At 36.8% G+C, this 19687-nt stretch overlaps 1 long non-coding RNA gene and 3 other non-coding genes across 4 annotated transcripts; 2 read left to right on the forward strand and 2 right to left on the reverse strand.

The window, feature by feature from the left end:
* Positions 1-1098: 1098 nt before the first annotated feature.
* Positions 1099-1170, forward strand: Trnap-ugg (transfer RNA proline (anticodon UGG)). The gene has a single exon. It is a non-coding gene; the product is annotated as a tRNA-Pro (tRNA).
* A 1745-nt stretch (positions 1171-2915) lies between these two features.
* Trnap-ugg (transfer RNA proline (anticodon UGG)) lies at positions 2916-2987 on the reverse strand. The gene has a single exon. It is a non-coding gene; the product is annotated as a tRNA-Pro (tRNA).
* Positions 2988-3126: 139 nt separating this feature from the next.
* On the forward strand, positions 3127-3198 carry Trnap-ugg (transfer RNA proline (anticodon UGG)). The gene has a single exon. It is a non-coding gene; the product is annotated as a tRNA-Pro (tRNA).
* Positions 3199-7791: 4593 nt separating this feature from the next.
* On the reverse strand, positions 7792-8125 carry LOC134756299 (uncharacterized). The gene is made up of 2 exons (XR_010129115.1): positions 8090-8125; positions 7792-7904 (listed from the first exon to the last, which is right to left on the reverse strand). It is a non-coding gene; the product is annotated as an uncharacterized LOC134756299 (long non-coding RNA).
* Positions 8126-19687: the final 11562 nt, after the last annotated feature.

A 19687-nucleotide genomic window follows, 5' to 3' on the forward strand; every position in this document is an offset into this window, starting at 1 on the left:
AGGCCTTTCGGAATAACACGATTCATATTTACTTTTTATAATATATGTATAAGATTAACTTTTCTTAAACCACTGAAATATTTGAATTTAACCTTTTTTCAAAGTATGCTCAACAACAAAATACAATAATGCTTACATACAAATATCTACAGCAACTTAAATATCTCACATGTATGTAGTAAAACTGTCGAGTTTAACTAGGCTTTAACACTAAGTAGCGACATATTTCACACGGGCTCAGCTACCTGAGATATCTTTCCAATTGCATGCAAGGTGCTACTCGACAAAAACCACTGTTACTTTGACCACGAGATCTGTAACATCTATGCCTAATCGGAGAGAGCATTTAAGCTGGTTTTACTAACCATTTATTGTCGATTGCGCTCAGTAACGTTCAGAATATCACCTCTGGGTCTAAAACAATCAAACTGCCACTTGGCACAAGCAAACAAGAACTTAGCACCGCTTAGGTTTAACTAAATACGAAGTGCGGCTTAAGTTAGATAAGTTAGATCCCGAACAAACATAAGTGGATTCCTATACGCTGTAACAGGTGGGTACTTTGGTATAAGACAAATTGTTACGTAGAAACTTTGTGTAAATTAATGTCACATTATTTTACTTTCAGATCTGCAGACATGCAGCATCATGTCGTGTTCTTTATTAATAGTAGGTATTTATTCGATGCATTAATTGTCTTTGAATATCAAGTGAGTATGTTTTTAGTGATATAAATATTTTTTGCACTCGCTTAATGTACAGATAATGTATTAGCATTACATCATAATAATGTATTAGCATTACATAATAATTAATGTTTAGCATTATTCGGCAATAATACTGATTGAGGCTTATTTAGTTTTTTTATATTATAAAAACAGGGCACAACCGGGATTTGAACCTAGAACCTTTCACACCCAAAGCGAGAATCATACCGCTAGGCCATCATGCCTCATGCTAAAACTGCCATAAAAACGTTTTATTTAAAACATCACGGATATTACATGTATGACAATTATTTATAACTCTATAAAGAAATATGTTTGTCTAAGTGTTCCAAATATGATCTACATAGGCTTTTAATGAAACAATTCAGGTGGCATGATGGTCTAGCGGTATGATTCTCGCTTTGGGTGTGAGAGGTCCCGGGTTCAAATCCCGGTCGTGCCCTGTTTTTTTTTTTAATTCATTTTGTATTATAATTCTCGCATACCTGCATTTGGAGGCGCAGGTGGCATGGTAGGCAAGGTATGTTTCAGACTTTGTGTACGAGAGATCAAATCCCGGTCTTGCTCGGGAGGCCAATTCGAACTTGCGTTCCGATATCAAAATGATGTCATTTTGTTATCATTCTCGCGCGCATTTTGCTCGTACTTGTCTTGACACAGCGAGACGCACGGGCGAATAACATCAAAATGATTTTGAAATCGGAATGTAGGTTAGAATTGTCCTCCTGTTTTTCTTAATTCATTTTCAAGTCATTAATGGGATCGTAAAATATAAGTTATTTTATCTTGACAACACAATTAATTAATTAATTTTTGCTGCAACATCTTACGTGTACCTAAATTAAAGAATAAATTCTTAATGAATGCTTCTTAATTATAACATTCGTTTCGTACTCAAGCCGATTGTTACCTGCAAAGTTATGAAAATTTTAATTAAGCTAACAGACAAAACTTCTTTGTTGATAAATCATAAGAACTTAGTATTTAGTTAACTAAGTATGGATGGCATTGACAGCCAAGTCGTTAGTGTTAATTAGGTGCACACTAAGATAGGTAATTATTATTTGTATTTATTTAATTAAAAAAAATAGAATCTGCATACCTACGTAGATAAACATTGTACACATCAAATTTATTTATAATACATAGATATTACAACGATGGAGATATCTAGAGTAGGTAATCAAAATAAAATTGCAGAAAAAAAATTTTTTTACTAGAATCCCTCAAACTTTTAAACAGAAAAATAATTATAAAATAGTTACAATGATACAAGTTCCGTTTTCAAGCGTTGCTACAACATTTACAAATCTATCTCTTATGCAGCCATAAAGAAAAAACTCGATTTTAATCCGCAGAATAAATAATTAGGGGTACTTACGTAAGCGGCAATTCGAATTGGCATTAAAAAATACATTGATCACGTCCCGCTAAATTGGGTCCCTACCTCCCCCCGATTTATTTAAGAATGTTATGTAAATTTGAACACAAGTCTTTGATCGTGCGCATCAAAAGTCCTAGCAAAAAACTTCGTCTAGAGTGGAAAAAACGAGAGAAGCTTAAGAAAAATAATGATTTAATCTTACTTCCCGCTGCCGCGCATATAAAGCGGGCGGGCGGGCGCGAGAATCGTTTTTAATCTTTGCTTTGTAAAGGTGATTATAAGGGATTATAGGTTTGGAAGTATGGCTGAAATATCGCGGCTGAAGCGACCCCTACTCATTTATGGCATATTTTTTGGGCGCCAGGTGGGGTTGCGGTCGCACCCCCTCCGATACTTCTCAACTTTTCCTTATTCCTAGAACTCTTCAAAGGAAATGCTTTATTACGTTTTGTGTTGTCTTCGCCAATCCACGTTTTTGCCGCAACAGCACCTTAAGGCCTAAAGTTTACTGAAGTTGCATTATATTGATATAATTTAAATAAATAGTTCCTAGTTAAGATTAAGTCGAACTATTTCATTTTGAAATAGGTATTATTACGTCGCTGTCCAAGCTTGGCTCACACATATCTTGCACATTTAACTTCAGCTACTTTTATTATTACGTCGGTATCATTGCTAGAGCACAATTTGTTTACGCAGGTGGGTTAAAATGTATTTTTTTTTCAGTTTAAAACTTCTATAAACTTCTATGTCATTTATGATTAACATATGTGGCTAATTAAGTTTGTTTTATGTTAAAAACAGGGCACGACCGGGATTTGAACCCGGGACCTCTCACACCCAAAGCGAGAATCATACCGCTAGACCATCATGCCTCATGCTGGTACTTCCAATACAAACCTTTGTATTTTTAATAGTTTTAACAAATAATATGACGTGATATAAATTTGTTTATTCAAGTGTTTAAAAATAAACGTTGTACAGGAAAGTAGGCTTTTTAAGCGTTTTACAAGCGGCATGATGGTCTAGCGGTATGATTCTCGCTTTGGGTGTGAGAGGTCCCGGGTTCAAATCCCGGTCGTGCCCTGTTTTTTGTACAGTAGTTTTTAAATCAAGCAATTACTAATTGTAATCAGTACGGTGACACGATGTTCTGACTATGACTCTTGCTCGAATGTAAGTGGACCCGGATTCATTCAGTTAAAGGAAAATTATTGACTTTGGCAAGTTTTATGATCTTTTTTGTAACGGTATCGAAATCCTTGGAACTCCAGAGATGTCCTGTCTCCAAAGTATCTGTGTAATTATATTTATTACAAATTATTTTAAGCACATTATGTTCTAAAAGTAAAGCAGTTTTTCCTGAACGTAGTAGGTATTGCAACTCCCACCTCCCGAAGGTAAGCCCCCATTGGCCGATCCAGCCTAAGCCCCGCCGAGATAGCGAGGAGTTTTGTCATTTTTCATTACGTGACCAGATCAGGTTTGTCATCTCCGAGCTAGCCTTACCAATCTCCTACACAATCAACACAACAACCCACGAAAATGCAAAGAAATTGATACCTTAAAACGCGAGCGATAGTGTGTGCATTCCATTGGATAATTTTGCGTTTTAAGCCGTTAAGGAAGTGGAAATCTTCAAGTAAAGCACTCCTTGCTAGACGAAGAGTGGTGCTTGTGTAAGACTTGGAATTTTACTATGAATACTTAAACGCAGACGTTGGATCAAGCTTTGCCTAGGTATAAAATGTGTTTATTTTGCAAGCTCGACTTTTAAAGTATCTAGTAAACATCCAGGCACTAAGCTTGCTCAAGTAATACAAAAAATATAGGCATAATATTATTTAGACATAGACATAGACATAGAACATTTTTATTCAACATCACATGAAATGGCAGTTAACAGATAGCGTAGTACATTTTTTATATCTAAACCTTAAATTTAGACTTAAATAACTAAGAAATTTAGTTGCATATATCAGAGAGAAATATTCATGCGTGTTAAATAGGAGCTTGCCTCAGCATAATGTTGCAGTGTATTAACTACAACGCTGGTTTTCAGGCAGACCCTTGATACATTATCCCTTACTCGCTGTTAGTCGAAAACTAAATGGCTTAGAATTATGTTAACATGTATGTATGAGTGTAAACTATGTTTTAGAATTTGGACAGAATAATTGCTGGTATGGTGTGTGAATTTAATAGTTACATATGTATTAAAGGAAGTATATGAACTTATGATAGATAGATAAAAATAAATAAAGACATAAGGTGTATAGATATAATCATTTTAAATATGACGGCGTGGGTCTAGTACCAAGAGGTTGCGAGTTTTGTATTGCTAAAGGATATTGTTTAAACCGCAATTTAAAACTTCTTATTGTATTTAAGTTTTTGAGGGGTGGAGGTATATTATTCCAGCATTTCGTTGCTGTATATTTGAAGCTACCTCGAAATGCAGCAGTATGGTGACGTGGTAATACCAACTCGTCACAAACCGATCTGATGCCATACAAGCTTGACCTGCTTGCGCGCCAAGTGAACTTATCGAACAGATACTCTGGCTCTGATGTTTTAAAAACTCCAAACAATAAAGATGACAGGTGCAGTTCTCTGCGAAATGCCATTTTGAGAATACCTGCTGAGTTCAAATAAGGTGTCACATGCTCTCGTGGCGGAATTCCGAAGCAATAACGAGCACATGCATTCTGCACTCTGTACTTTACGATCAGTGCGGGCTAGTAAACGTGGACCGTAGACTATGCCCGCATAATCAAATTTAGAAAGTACTAAAGAATTAAAAAGTTTGATACGCTGATCGACGCTGATAAAATTCTGAAATCGAGTCTATAAAATGCGTTTCTTGTAATTTCCGCAATATGCCCCTCGAAACGCAAAGATTCATCCATTATTAATCCCAGATTGCGTGCCTCCAATACACGTTCTACTTCTTCTCGCGAGATCATAACTGCTGGTTAATGGTGTTCGATCCGCTTAATTTGATTTTTAGAGCCAAATACCATAACTTTAGATTTACTTGGATTTAACACCAAGCAGTTGGACTCTGACCAGGCTGTAATAATTTCTAAATCTTCATTTAGTTTCGCAACCGTGTGTCCTGTATTATTTGGATTAAATGAGATGTAGATTTGAATATCATCAGCAAAAAGGTGGAACTTACAATGCTTTATGGAGTCACGGACATCTGTGGTATAGAGAATAAAAAGCAGCGGACCCAAGATAGAGCCCTGTGGTACCCCTCTGGAGACAGCAGATGGCTTTGACTTTGCACATAACCCTCTTTTGAAGTTTAACGATCTGCGAACGACCACTAAGATTTAGTGTATGCAAAAACATGGTAAAAGGAATTTGCCCGAGTATGAAACCTAGTTATTTAAACGGCTGATCAAAAGCCAATCAGAGATATGTACACTAATTAATTAATTTTAGTTGTTTCAGTGTGTGTGCAAGTTCATCTTGTTTCGAACTAAATGACTTCACCCCTAGAGTAATATTAATAATTAAATTTAATTGTCTTCATTAGGTTACCTGTTTTTTTTAAGCATTCGAACTTACACTTAGAGTAAATGTTACAAAGTGACCCGTTTCATTGCTCTTTCGTGTATTTTGCTACGACGCATGCTACGAGTGCTCGTAGCGGCGTAGAACTTGGTTAACTATTTTGATAGTGATTTTACTGATTTTGCGTTGCAATTATAATTAGGTATAGTACTTAGGTAGGATTTTAATATTTGATCAATATAATTTATAATAATTACCTACATGTTATGTTTTCGTGTGTAATCTTATATTAAAGTTTACTGATACTCAATAAAATGTAAATTTAACATTCTGTTCGTCATAAATTTGTATACTTAGTAACAAAATTGAATAACCTCCAATATGCGTGGGTGTCTCGAGCATTACAGAGGACGAGCTGCAAAGCAATTCCATGCGAGACAACTTGACTTTATAAGTAGAGGAGAAGTAGACATTTAAATAGCGGTACTTACCGACACGGGATAGGTAGCTGAATACTTATGAAACGGCGACTTAATTATATGGCTTGATCTGTGCAGGGCGGGCGCGGGGAGGGGGGGCGTCTCATCTCAATCGCAAATCGGCCATCTTGCGCCCCCGGGATCGCCCCCGCGCGCTTCTCCACCCCCTCGTCCATTATACTTTTTAAGCTCCAATCTCGTTCATTTAAACGGTTGGCTTTAGATGGCAATCGCATTTTTCCACTGCAGGTCACGTCTCGACCCGTCTCCCGGCCGGGGGCTTAAATCAACAAAAGAAAATAATAAGATTCGTTCAAATTAAAAGTGTAATGTCGCGAAAGTGCGCGGGCCGGCTTAATCCCGCCACTGCTCTTCATTAGGGCGCTAAGGCCGCCGGGGCGCTTAAAAACGTCGCCAAGAATTTTTCTTTATTCATAACGGAGATTAAGAGAAATGCAAATGAAGCGAAGCGTGGTGGTACTTAGCTGTGTCAACAATGTTCAAGTATTCGGGAGCGAATCGGTATTTTTTCGCGTCTCGCCGCTCCGGCCACGTGTCGGTTCACACTGATTTACTTTATTTTAATTTCGAATCAAATTATACTCACGAGTACTAATAAATACGCTGATTCACATTTCATTGGTTACTCGAGGAAAGAATTGTGCGCTTGAATAACTAATTTACTTACGAAACGAGCATGTGTACTGCGTACAGTCGAGATCATAAATATGTGATAATGTACGTATTTTTACATCATATCGTACCTTCTAAACTATTAAAAACAAACTTTTTATACAATATCACAATTTACTTACTATATTTATATCGACCGGGATATGAACCGTGATTACCTTTTGTATAATTTTAGAGCTCCCGATATTTCGACGCAGTTACATGCATCTTGTTCACGGGTAACTGAAGGTCTATATACCCTCATTCGTGCGCATCGGCTGCGTTTGCTTTCAACGTTACCACTGGGGCCCTATTCGAGATGCACAACTGTCAGTTTCGGCTTCAACATCAGTTCAACAGTGGAATGAATCATTTGTTCATCAACTGTGGAAAGTATCATTTGGTACAACCAAAACTCATTCATTGAAAAAATTATGCAACAAAAATCAACTTTGTTTTCTTACTACTATACGGTTTAAAATGGCTCTGAACTCGGCGTGGTTCGGTTTGGTTTCGTTGTCACCTAACTGTGTATTGCTAATGTCAAATTTACCTATTCGACAACACACGATTTCTTCCATTCAACTGAAGTTCAACACGAAACGTCACTTAACGCATGTCAAATACCGCTCCTGGTCGCGTTCACACTTGTTGGTCTACCTAACCTAACTCTAAAAATTATCTTACTTTATTGAATATCTTATTTTCAATCTTAATCTTCTAAATCAAATTCGCATGTGTCTTGGCAAATTTTAAAGGGGCCCACTGGTTACCAGTCCGCCGCGCCGGACGATATCGGCATGTCAGTTGTTCGGAACTGTCAAATTTTTGTTCTAACTGACAGGCTTATATCGTCCGGCGGACTGATAATTAGTGGGCCCCTTTACTTCCGGGCAGATAACGTCAACAGGCTGTCTGCTCTTCCATTCAACCTCAATAATAATTATTATTTTATTATTAATAGTGACAAAAACTGTGAGTTCGGAAACTGTTGAAACTGTGAATCGCGGTGGTGGCCGAGTGGACATGACGTCCAACTTTCAATGCGGAGGTCGCGGGTTCAAATCCTGGCTCGTACCAATGAGTTTTTCGGAACTTATGTACGAAATATCATTTGCACTAGCTTTTCGGTGAAAGAAAACATCGTGAGGAAACCTATGCAGGTTTTCTCACAATGTTTTCTTTCATCACTTTCACGAGTCCTTTATATGCACATCTGCGAAGAAATTCAAAGGTGTATGTGAAGTCCCAAATCAGCATTGGGCTAGCGTGGGGACTACAGCCCAAGCCCTCTCGCGCATGACAGGAAGCCTGTGCCCAGCAGTGGGACGTATATAGGCTGAATTATTATTATGTGTGACCGTGTGTCTAGGGCGATCAAAAGGTTTCCTATACCTTGACTAAACCTACATATAGGTTTATTATGTATTGCTGCTCCAATGGATAGGCACCTTCTACAGCAAAACAAAAAACCCACAACCTCTTCAATATTCCCCGAGGCTTTCTGTATGTTTTATTTCAGTATCATCGCACAGTCAATAACAGAAGTCAATCATTAAGTATAATCCTATGTAAGTAGATACGGAAAGTAAGATTTGAACGTATTTTCGCAAACAATAAGGAGATAGAAGGCGAATCTAAGACAAAGAGGCCGAACAAAGGACAAATTTCCGATAATAACGTCGGAGTAGGTATTGTAGGGAATTGCGTTATTTTGTAAAAGCGATCGAGCGGTTCATTTATTTGTTCATCCTGTCTTAACGTTTATGCGGGTCGCAACTCTTTCGCGGGAAGCCCTGCGCTAGGGATGTGCCAGGGTCTATTCGATGGCACAACGTAGATATATCTCAATAGATCCCCCGGTTAAATATCTACACCCGCTTTTCACGCTTTTTAATGTTTTTTGTAGTAATATAAAAATTCTTACAAGAGACAAAAAAGTATCTAGGTTAATTAATCCGTAGCTATTTTAACGAGTATTTTAGTCTACTTAACTTTAACTTTGAAGTGTTTTCTGATCTGTTATATAAATATCGGGAAACCTACTATCTATTTTTATATTTATTTTTTAAATTTTCCCTTTTATTTCTTGTATTGATTACGTTCCGTTAATAACACTAAGTTCGTAACACTATAAATAACTAATAAATTTAAATTTTAAAAAACCCCTGCGCTAATCATAAGATTTTAAACCATCTTATGCCAAAAATACCTTACATCAATCAGTTTGGATAAGAACTGATACTTTTCAAACTGCAGGATCGATTTTTATCAAACATAGGTATGGCTGGGGAGCCGTCGATGCTAAATGTGTAGTTACTGGAGCGTCGTAGAGACCTATTGGAATTAGAAGATTAGATGATAAAAAGAAAAAAAGGTTATACAAAATTTTCTTTTCCAGCGAACAGGAAAGCGTCTACAGATTTTTTTTAATTTCGGGGGTTGGTGGGGGTTAAGAAAATCGTTAAGTAGATTGTGGATTTGGTTGTTTTGGTCCAAATTAATGCTATAATTTTTCTATAACTTAATATGCCACTTAAAGTACGCATTACCTTAATCTGACGACCACAAGTTAGACGCCCGATTTTCACATTGTAACCGTCAGATTAAGGAAATGCGTACAAATAATTGTGAGATTTAGTAATAGCACAATTATATAGCATTAATCTGCTTATCGATTTTTTGAACCCGCCACCGACCCCCCACAAACCAACGGCTCAACATAGACGGCTAAAAGTGGTAAAGGTAGACTCCACGGGGTAGCAAGATATGACTCGTATCTTAATCTGACGCGCTCGAGTAACTACAAAAATCCCCTCTTGGGCTTCCCAACCATAAGAACCATCGCAAGGAAACTCGCTTTCACGTAAAAAACCGCATCGAAATCGGTCCATCCGTTTGAGAGCTACGATGCCACAGACAGACATTGGTGTCAAACGTATAACACCCCTCTTTTTGCCTCGAGGGTTACCAATAGAATTTGAGAAAAGCAAAACACTCGATACCTACGCGCACAACCCTACCCGCGCCGTTCTACTCGGCCGACTGTATTTTTATTCGGAATTTATATCTCGCAGCGAATCCCACATTATTGTCTTTGAGCATTTATTTTGTGATGGGCATTAAAACCGAAACCCCTTTTTCTTGGAGCAGCGATTTCATTTTAGCTGGGTTTAAGGAATTTAGGGCGTCTTACAGGGCTCCGATATTGCGCGGCCCTCGGGGTGGAATAATTAATTTACTCTATTATTATTCCGTTTTCTCCTTCTGATAACGTTTATACACTAGCGGCAAATATTTATGCTACTCTTGCAAGGCTGCTCTGGCAGTTTCGCACTCGTAGTATGCTTTTCTTGGGTCTAGAATTAAGTACTTGAAATAACGATACTTCTATATATTTTTAGCTAGCTTGATGATTTTTTGTAATTTTGTGGACTTATTCTTTTCAAAGTCTTAATTTAATATAATAATAAGTTTTCACGTGTAGGTATATAATCTATCACATAATGTAACAATTTATTTATTTATTTATTGCATCCATGGTACACAGGTGTTACATATATAATAATCAACCACCTAAGCCCAAATCGTAGGTCATACTCTAAACCCCGGTTCGTACAGTCACCAGCAAAAGTACGTAGCCTACAGACGCTCTTATTCTCTTTACAATAAAGTTGAGTTCAGGTCTTTTTGAACATTTTACTTGCTTAGCAACTTTTGCAACGGACTCGTAATGCGTTTTTCTGAACAATGTACGTAAAATCGATGGAATATATGTGAAGTCATCAATCCATATTGGGTTAAAGTCGATTGGGACTATTATAGTCTATTGGGACTATTATAGCCTAAACCTATATAGGTATATGGTATAGGTACCTGACATCTGCCAGGCGTTACGATCCAGTAATAACGATAATGAATAAATAAGGCATATGTACCAACCTAAGGGGTTTGGTAGCTGTGTTAATGGTTAAACCGTAAGTATTTTGTGGTTGGTTTTTAGATCAATACGGCTACTCCTGGGCACAGGTTTCGACATTTCGACATCCGAACTGCAAAAAATTATCCCTCAAAAGTACGCATTTGTACCGAAAACAAATGGTGAACTTAAACTTTTGACCGGTACTGTATATTATTCAATATATGCGAGGCGATCAATAATTTATGTTCCATTTCGTGAGTAGGTACCTTATTACAGTAAGTAACTGCCAATATTATAAGGTAAAAAAGCCGCTCAAGATTGAATATACTCTGACCACGCTAAATTTGCACAAACTTGGCAGTATCTGCAAACATATCCCTATAAGATTAGAGTGAAAACGTGGTGCGTAAATAATGTAGTAGGAATGGCACACAAATCAAATTCCTTAATTGTCCGTACTGTCAATTGGATAATCCATTAAAAATCACAGCATGCAGTTTAAAAACTCACATTTCTGGTACCTACTCAACTAAAAAGGCTTCCACTTATCCGTCAGCAAACAGCGTCGCACCGAAGTAATTAATTAATTTGATTAAAGCCGTTAATGTGGAGAGCTTGAATCAAAGCGTTTTTGTTTGCTCTCGTTCATCCTGACTGAAATCGCCGCAGTATCCACTCGGCAACGTGTTATGGAGACAGAGTTTCTCATTTTATAAACTGTAATAGATGTCATATATTAAAGAAAAAATTACGAAGCCCTCCAGTGGTAAAGGCCGGATTCGAACCGGCATCTTTAGCTATCGCGGCTAACCCCATTCCCATTCTCTCGTTTTAGCCCTAAAGGAATCAAATTTGACTTTGTATTTTCTACCCTGTAGGACACTCGAATTAAGAATAAAAACCGGCCAAGTGCGAGTCTGGCACGAAGGGTTCCGAACCATTATGGGCATCTTCTTTCAATAACAGAATGCAAGAACCAAAGAACCGCAACGCAAATGTACTATAATATTTACGTAGCGCAGCGCAAATATATGTAGTAAAAGTAATGTGTGTAGAGAAGCGGACCAATCTGGCATTTGCAATGACAAAGTGTGGCAAAGTTAATGCCAAATTTCTATGAAAATATGACGTTCATAACGACACTTACTTACTGTGTTCTATTCAAGTCGATGCTGCAAAGTTAGTTTAGCCAGACTTTAACGTGCTTTTAGCGTTTTATGTTAGCAAGTTTCAATCTTTTTACATATTATTTATCGTTTGTAAAAAGATGGTATGTAATGGTGGACTGTAATGAATGAAAAATTTTACGTTCGTTATTAGTTTAATTTTTGAATTTATATTTATTTATAATAGACAAATAAGAAAAATAAGCCTGATGCTGCATAGAGTCTGCAACAGTTTGCTATTCAACAGCTTCCATATTAAACTATCCACACCAATTTGATTACCGGCCACAGGACTGAGTGTGCTCGATGGGGTGGACAAACTTTGCCGGCAGTCGTACAGGCTAGGTTAGGATGAGCTACAGCAAAACCACGAAACCAAATCACACGTCGAGCTCCTTAAGTCAATTACAAAAGGTATATTTTTGCTTGAAACAAGTAAGCACTGTTTGTGGTGGTGTGTAAACAGATTGGTTAGCCTGATGCATACCTACGTAAAGCCTGCGAGCCGTACAGGTCAATTTACATTTAATTTATTTATGTATAGAAAATATTGACAGTTATTATGTTTAAGAAATGCAATGACAATTCCAAACGTGACAATTCCAGTCAGGTGGCTGGTGGGTACCAAAGAGAATAGAGTGTTACATATATAGGTATGTATCTGTATTACAGAGTTACCTATATCTCACGGAATTACATATATCTTTGTGGGTAGGTACAGTCGAAGGCAAAAATATCGATCCAGACAAATGGCTCAAAAATATCTGAACACGACTTTATTGTCTAAGGACTCTAAGGTGTAAGAGCGTACACATATTTTTGAAACTTTGGTAATGTATAGGATGTCCCTAGCCATTGGACACAGCCGAAATGTAAGTTATTATTTTATTATTTATTTAATAAAATACAGATTATTCTTACTATAATCTTAGCCCCGCAAAACTCAATAAAGAGTTTGACTGTGGGGTCATAAAGTACATATGCATTAGGGTATTTAGAACCAGTGTACAAAGCATCATAACAACCGATGTAGCTGTTACGAAGAAATTAACAAATTACGATTTTTTACATTGGAGCAGCCTGTATGTGTTAGTAGCTCCTGAGGTAATAAATAGTATCAATGAGGATATAATAAGATAGTGCGGTACTGTCATAGTAAATTTCGTAACCACTGTAAATTCACTGCCATCTATCGACATACTTTAAAACTAAAAATGAAGATTTATAAAAATACGTTAAAATGTATTTAAATATGGATAAATGATTTTTTTAGTTGCATTAATTATTTTTATATGATTTTGACCCATGTTCTTTCACTGGTATGCGTTAAAATTATAAATAACAAACGAAACAGTCAACACCCTCTATACGAGAGTAGGCCAAAACTAGTGGCGCCATCTGATCGAGAATCAATTTTCGTGGATTTTCGAGGCACGTTTTTTCCTTAGACTGTATCTTTTGTTTGATAGTATGAAACCTTCTTCGACCTTTTTGATTATCTTTTTTATTTATGACACTAATACGATTCCGACTTTTGACAAATGTCATAATTGGCTCACATTTTCGAACAAATTGTCAAAAGCACTGCCAATGATTAATACAGTATGTTTCTTTTTGTTGTCGATTATTGGAAATAACTTTTGTTTGAAATTTTTTTATTTTATTTTTTGTTCTAATTAAAAAAAATATTTACGTTAGAGCATTCCTGAGAAGTAACCCTACGTGGGATTTCAGGGTTTGTCCAATGGCTAAGGTCAGCCTGTATGTATTTATGCCCTTGACTGTAACTATCATCCATATTATTTAAATGTTCCAACATCAATACGTGCGACAGTATACGGATTACAAACAAATTACAGACAATAAACGGATTACAGACAAACCGAAATAACGAAATTAACAAAGCAAAGTATTTTGTTTAGTAGGTAAGTAAGGCTACAAAACCGTACAGACAAACCAATAATTACAAATCCCGAATAATGTAGCATAAACATGCCTGCTAACGCCATCTATAGCCATTGTCGAGTTCTTTTTATGCCTCTAATGTGCTGGCAAAGGTGGGTTGCTTTACACTTTCAATAGATGGCGCTTAAATCAAACTTAAGTGATTTTAGACGCCATCTATTCACAATGTTCCAAACAAGAACAAATGATGAAAGTGATGAAACAAAGTTTGTATTATTTGAAAAGTAATACAAGATGGCGCTACTGGTAGGAAATATCAAAGATAGATATAACTCCGTAGTAGATAGATACAGTCTAAGGAAAAAACGTGCCTCGAAAATCAAGAAAATTTGATTCTCGTTGAGAGGGCGCTACTAGTTTTGGCCTACAGTCTAATAGATGGCGTTGACGGTTTCGTTTGTTATTTAACAATTTTAACGCATATCAGTGAAAGAACATGGGTCAAAATCATAAAAATAATTAATACAAATAAAAAAAAACATTTATCTATATTTAAATACATTCTATCGTATTTTTATAAATCTTCATTTTTAGTTTTAAAGTGTGTCGACAGATGGCAGTGAATTTACTGGGGTTACAAAATGTACTATGGCAGTACCGCTCTAGTATAAGTTACTCTATGGAAATATCATAAAAATGAAGATTTATAAAAATACGATAGAATGTATTTAAATATAGATAAATGTTTTTTTTTATTTGCATTAATTATTTTTATGATTTTGACCCATGTTCTTTCACTGATATGCGTTAAAATTGTTAAATAACAAACGAAACCGTCAACGCCATCTATTCGACTGTAGGCCAAAACTAGTAGCGCCCTCTGAACGAGAATCAAATTTTCTTGATTTTCGAGGCACGTTTTTTCCTTAGACTGTATGCAGAAATATTGATCTATTTTTAGGGTTCCGTACCCAAAGGGTAAAAACGGGACCCTATTACCAACTATTACTAAGACTCCGCTGTCCGTCTGTCCGTCCGTCTGTCTGTCTGCCACCAGGCTGTATCTCATAACCGTGACAGCTAGACAGTTGAAATTTTCACAGATGATGTATTTCTGTTGCCGCTATAACAACAAATACTAAAAACAGAATAATATAAATATTTAAATGGGGCTCCCATACAACAAACGTGATTTTTTTGCTGTTTTTTTCCGTAATGGTACGGAACCCTTCGTGCGCGAGTCCGACTCGCACTTGGCCGGTTTTATTTTTTAATCAGGAACTGATAACCGGTGGTCTTTCAAATTATTCAAACATAAAAAATATCAAATATCGTGATAAATTTACACAAATAAACAAAGTCCCATAGCGGGTACAATAAGCTATGTATTTTGTTACTTTACTTAGAAAAAAAATTAGGGGCATTGGGGTAATTACCATAGGTAAGTGGAGAGTAATGGTCGTAATTTGAAACGAAAATCACAATTTATTTTTTCCTTACAAATACGATACGACGCTGTGTTGTTATGGGACGAGACGACAACTATTCCGTGAAAACCGTGCTATATCACCACCACTTCACCAAGCAAAGAGCAGGGGGCAGACCTCCGGCTTCCTACACTGTCAAAAGAAACCTGAAGATGCAAAGCTTCCCACCATTGACAACACGGGACAGATTGTCCTGGCGCAGACGCACAAGAAGGCCCGACCCCAAATGAAGTTGGGAAAAGGGCGGGATGATGAAGTCATCGTCAATAGAACTTGCAAATAATGGGGACAGATTTTGTTAGCGTCTGACACATAACCTAAAAATTTTAGCAGCTCTAGAAATAATGCTAGGACTCCTGCCACTACACATGTACATACAGAAAGAAGCGGCTGCCACAGCTCTTCGTTTGAAGAATCTAAACCTATGGACATCTTTCAGCTCATCGCACAAGAAGATCTATGAATATACGATCTCAAAAATGCCCATGCTGGAAGCGCCTATCGACAAAATACCAAAAACTATGATCTTCTGGAAAGATTACGCCATATCGTTAACAGAAGATCCGAAAGAAGGACTAAACCAAACAAACCTAAGACCATTCACAGATGGCTCAAAAACATACGAAGGGACAGGATGTGGTGTCTTCTCAGAGGACCTGAACATACACATCACAAAACCCCTTGGTGAACACAATACGGCATTCCAAGCTGAATGTGTAGGAATAATAGAAGCTTGCAATGCTATTACAAGACGACAAGTGAAACACGAAACCATACTAATACTGTCAGACAGTAAATCGGTACTACAAGCGCTATGCAGCGACAAACTTACCTCAGAGCTTATACTTGAATGCCATCGGAGCCTCACTGAAGTGAGCAAAGAAGGCAACAAAGTAACAGTACAATGGATAAAGGGGCATAGTGGATCAAGAGGAAACGATGCAGCGGATGAACTGGCCAGGAAAGGTTCAGAAACACCGGCATATGGACCCGAGCCAATTATGCCTCTACCAATATCCTACATACACAACCAGCTAGAACAACATCACAGACAACTGCACAACAAGTACTGGAGTGAATTGAAGACATGCAGGCAAACCAAAGAAATTCTACCGGAACTGAACCACAAGCTTACCAAAATATTACTGAAAACACCAAGAAGCCAACTACGTAAAATAGTAGGATTAATAACAGGACATAACACACTAAACCAACACCTACATAATATGGGTAAAACTGACAGCCCTATGTGCAGAGCGTGCATGGAAGAAGAAGAAACAACAAAACATATTCTCCTAGACTGTAAACAGGTAGAAGTGTATAGGAGCAAATACCTAGGTAATCCATGCACACTAAAAGAGGCAACTAGCAACCTGAAGACTTTGCTAGGCTTCGTGGAGGAGCTGGGGTGGTTAGAGTAGCGCTACCTCGTTTCACGCAAAATAGGCACATTGGATGTCGATTTGCGGAAAATGCCGAGCATAACTAACTAACTAACTACTGTGTTGTTATGGGACGAGACGACAACTATTCCGTGAAAACCGTGCTATATCACCACCACTTCACCAAGCAAAGAGCAGGGGGCAGACCTCCGGCTTCCTACACTGTCAAAAGAAACCTGAAGATGCAAAGCTTCCCACCATTGACAACACGGGACAGATTGTCCTGGCACAGACGCACAAGAAGGCCCGACCCCAAATGAAGTTGGGAAAAGGGCGGGATGATGAAGTCATCGTCAATAGAACTTGCAAATAATGGGGACAGATTTTGTTAGCGTCTGACACATAACCTAAAAAAATTTCGAAGGTTATTTTCCCTGAAATATTAATAATTAACATTTAATTCAACTAAAAATGTATATACATAAAATATTTAAGTATATAGACTGTTGATAAGGTCATGTTTGTCCTTTAAGAGCGAGATTACGAAGTAATGAAGGTAAAATAGTTTGTTTACATTATTTGCAAGTTCTATTGACGACGACTTTATTTTTATTGATCATACCTATATTAAACTAAAAATGTAGTAGTTACCTATTTAATGTGATCATATTTTGTAAGTCAGTATCAGACAGTATAAGTTATTAGCTGTTATTAGTTTAAACAACAGAAAAATTAGTTTATGGTATCTTAGTGCTTTGAGCTACTTTGAACTTTTATCAGAGGTAACTGACTATAGTTTTAGTTTAATCTGGTTCGTATTGATTTTATTCATAATATATGGAAATTGTGACCCAAATATTTCTGGCTATACAATTGTCAATAGACTGATACCACTATTTATATTAACTTAAGTAAGCAGCTATAGGTATCGCCAGGAGAGTTGAGGTGACTGATTACCTACACAGAGCTACTATATATATATTTTTAATTTCCTGTAAAGATAATAAGAGGCATGTTATGTTACATGTCACGGGATAGCGCCAATACCCATTTGAAATCTAATAATGTTACATAAATAGGAATTAATTAATTAACAGTAAATATACGTACCTACTACCAAAGAGGATATAATAAGACAGAGCGGTACTGTCATAGTAAATTTTGTAACCCCAGTAAATTCACTGCCATCTATCGACATACTTTAAAACTAAAAATGAAGATTTATAAAAATACGTTAAAATGTATTTAAATATGGATAAATGATTTTTTTAATTGCATTAATTATTTTTATATGATTTTGACCCATGTTCTTTCACTGGTATGCGTTAAAATTATAAATAACAAACGAAACAGTCAACGCCTTCTATACGAGAGTAGGCCAAAACTAGTGGCGCCATCTGATCGAGAATCAAAATTTCTTGATTTTCGAGGCACGTTTTTTCCTTAAACTGTATCCATCTATTACGGAGTTATATCTATCTTTGCTACTACTATTAGCTCTAGTGCTTAGGTACGAGTACTTACATATACCTGTATTGAACATATTTTGTGAATCAGTAGTTATCACAAATCACAACTTTTTTTAAAACATAACCGGTTTCCTAATTGGCTGTTCATAAGTTACCAGAAAAATCTAGTTTATTGTATGTTAATGTTAATACTCTGAACTTTTATCAGTGGTAACTAAAGTTCTACTTTAATCTGGTTAATATTGACTTCATTTATATGGAAATTGTGAGCCAATAGGCTGATACCATAAATAAAATGAAGTAGGTATATAGAGTCTGTGCGGTAAGAGAAGAATCATAGAATGTATTGAGGTGAATTAGGTACCTATGATTTTATTAAAGGTTTGTACCTAAAGATGTACAGCCTGTACACTAAAATTGTAATGTTACATAAATAAGAGTTAAATTTCAGAATGGTAGGTATTGTAGGTATTAATGACCTTTAAACTCCATTGATTTTTCTGGTATATAACAGATGTCTATATTTTAACAACAGGTACCTAGTTTCAATTTTACGTAAGCGAATATTTCTTATACCTGTACTACGCATTTAAACTGTTAGTACCTACATGTATTACAATTATATAGAGAACTAGCTTTTGCCCGCGACTTCGTCTGCGTGGAGTTAGTAATTTGGGTAGCTTATTTTTTATCCAATCTGCTTTTTATCGATTCCCCATACAAACTTCCACCCCTTTTCACCCCCCTAAAGGATGACTTCTGGGATAAGAACTACCCTATGTCCTTCCCCGGTACTCAAACTATCTCTAGGTATACCAAATTTCAACTAAATCGGATCAGCGATTTAAGCGGTAACAAACAGACAGCCAGTCACACTTTCGCAGTTATAATATTAGTATGGATTATCGATCGCAAATGAAGCGTAACAGCAAAATAAAGAGAACCTGTTTAAGTCTACATTAAAATTTATTTTGCGATTCGAAAGCCCATGGTGGAACATTATTAAGTAGGTATAGTCAAGGGCATACATATACATTCCCAGTTTCAAAAATATGTGTCCGCTCTTACACCTTAGACAATAAAGTCGTGTTCACATATTTTTGAGCCATTTCTCTGAATCGATATTTTTGCCTTCGACTGTAAATTTCAATTACTATAACACCAGTTTAGGGAATGCAATACCGGGATACCAGGATCCCGAAATACCGGGATCCCGCATGCAATTTGCGGGATTAATCCCGCGCGTAAATTAAGCGGGATCCCGCGGGATTTGCGGGATTGAGGAGCGACGTGGTTCTTACGTTTTACTAAGTACAAGTAACACGTCTCCTACTGGCGAAAGTTCTTTACGGAGCCTAGATGCATCTGTGGGGGAAGGGGAGAGGGACAAGGAAGAGAATTTCGCCCGAATTTGTCAATTTTTGCTATATTGTGAATTGAGTAATATTTGTTTTCATTAAACATTCAAAAACAAACATTTATTTATATGAATAAATATTTTTGCTTATATGTAATTTTAAATTAAGTATGTTGGAGACGGTGTATAAAGAGTTTCCAAGTACTGGCAGTAC

This window comes from Cydia strobilella, chromosome 3 (genome assembly GCF_947568885.1).
Source record: "Cydia strobilella chromosome 3, ilCydStro3.1, whole genome shotgun sequence".
In the NCBI taxonomy this organism is placed as follows: Eukaryota; Metazoa; Arthropoda; class Insecta; order Lepidoptera; family Tortricidae; genus Cydia; species Cydia strobilella.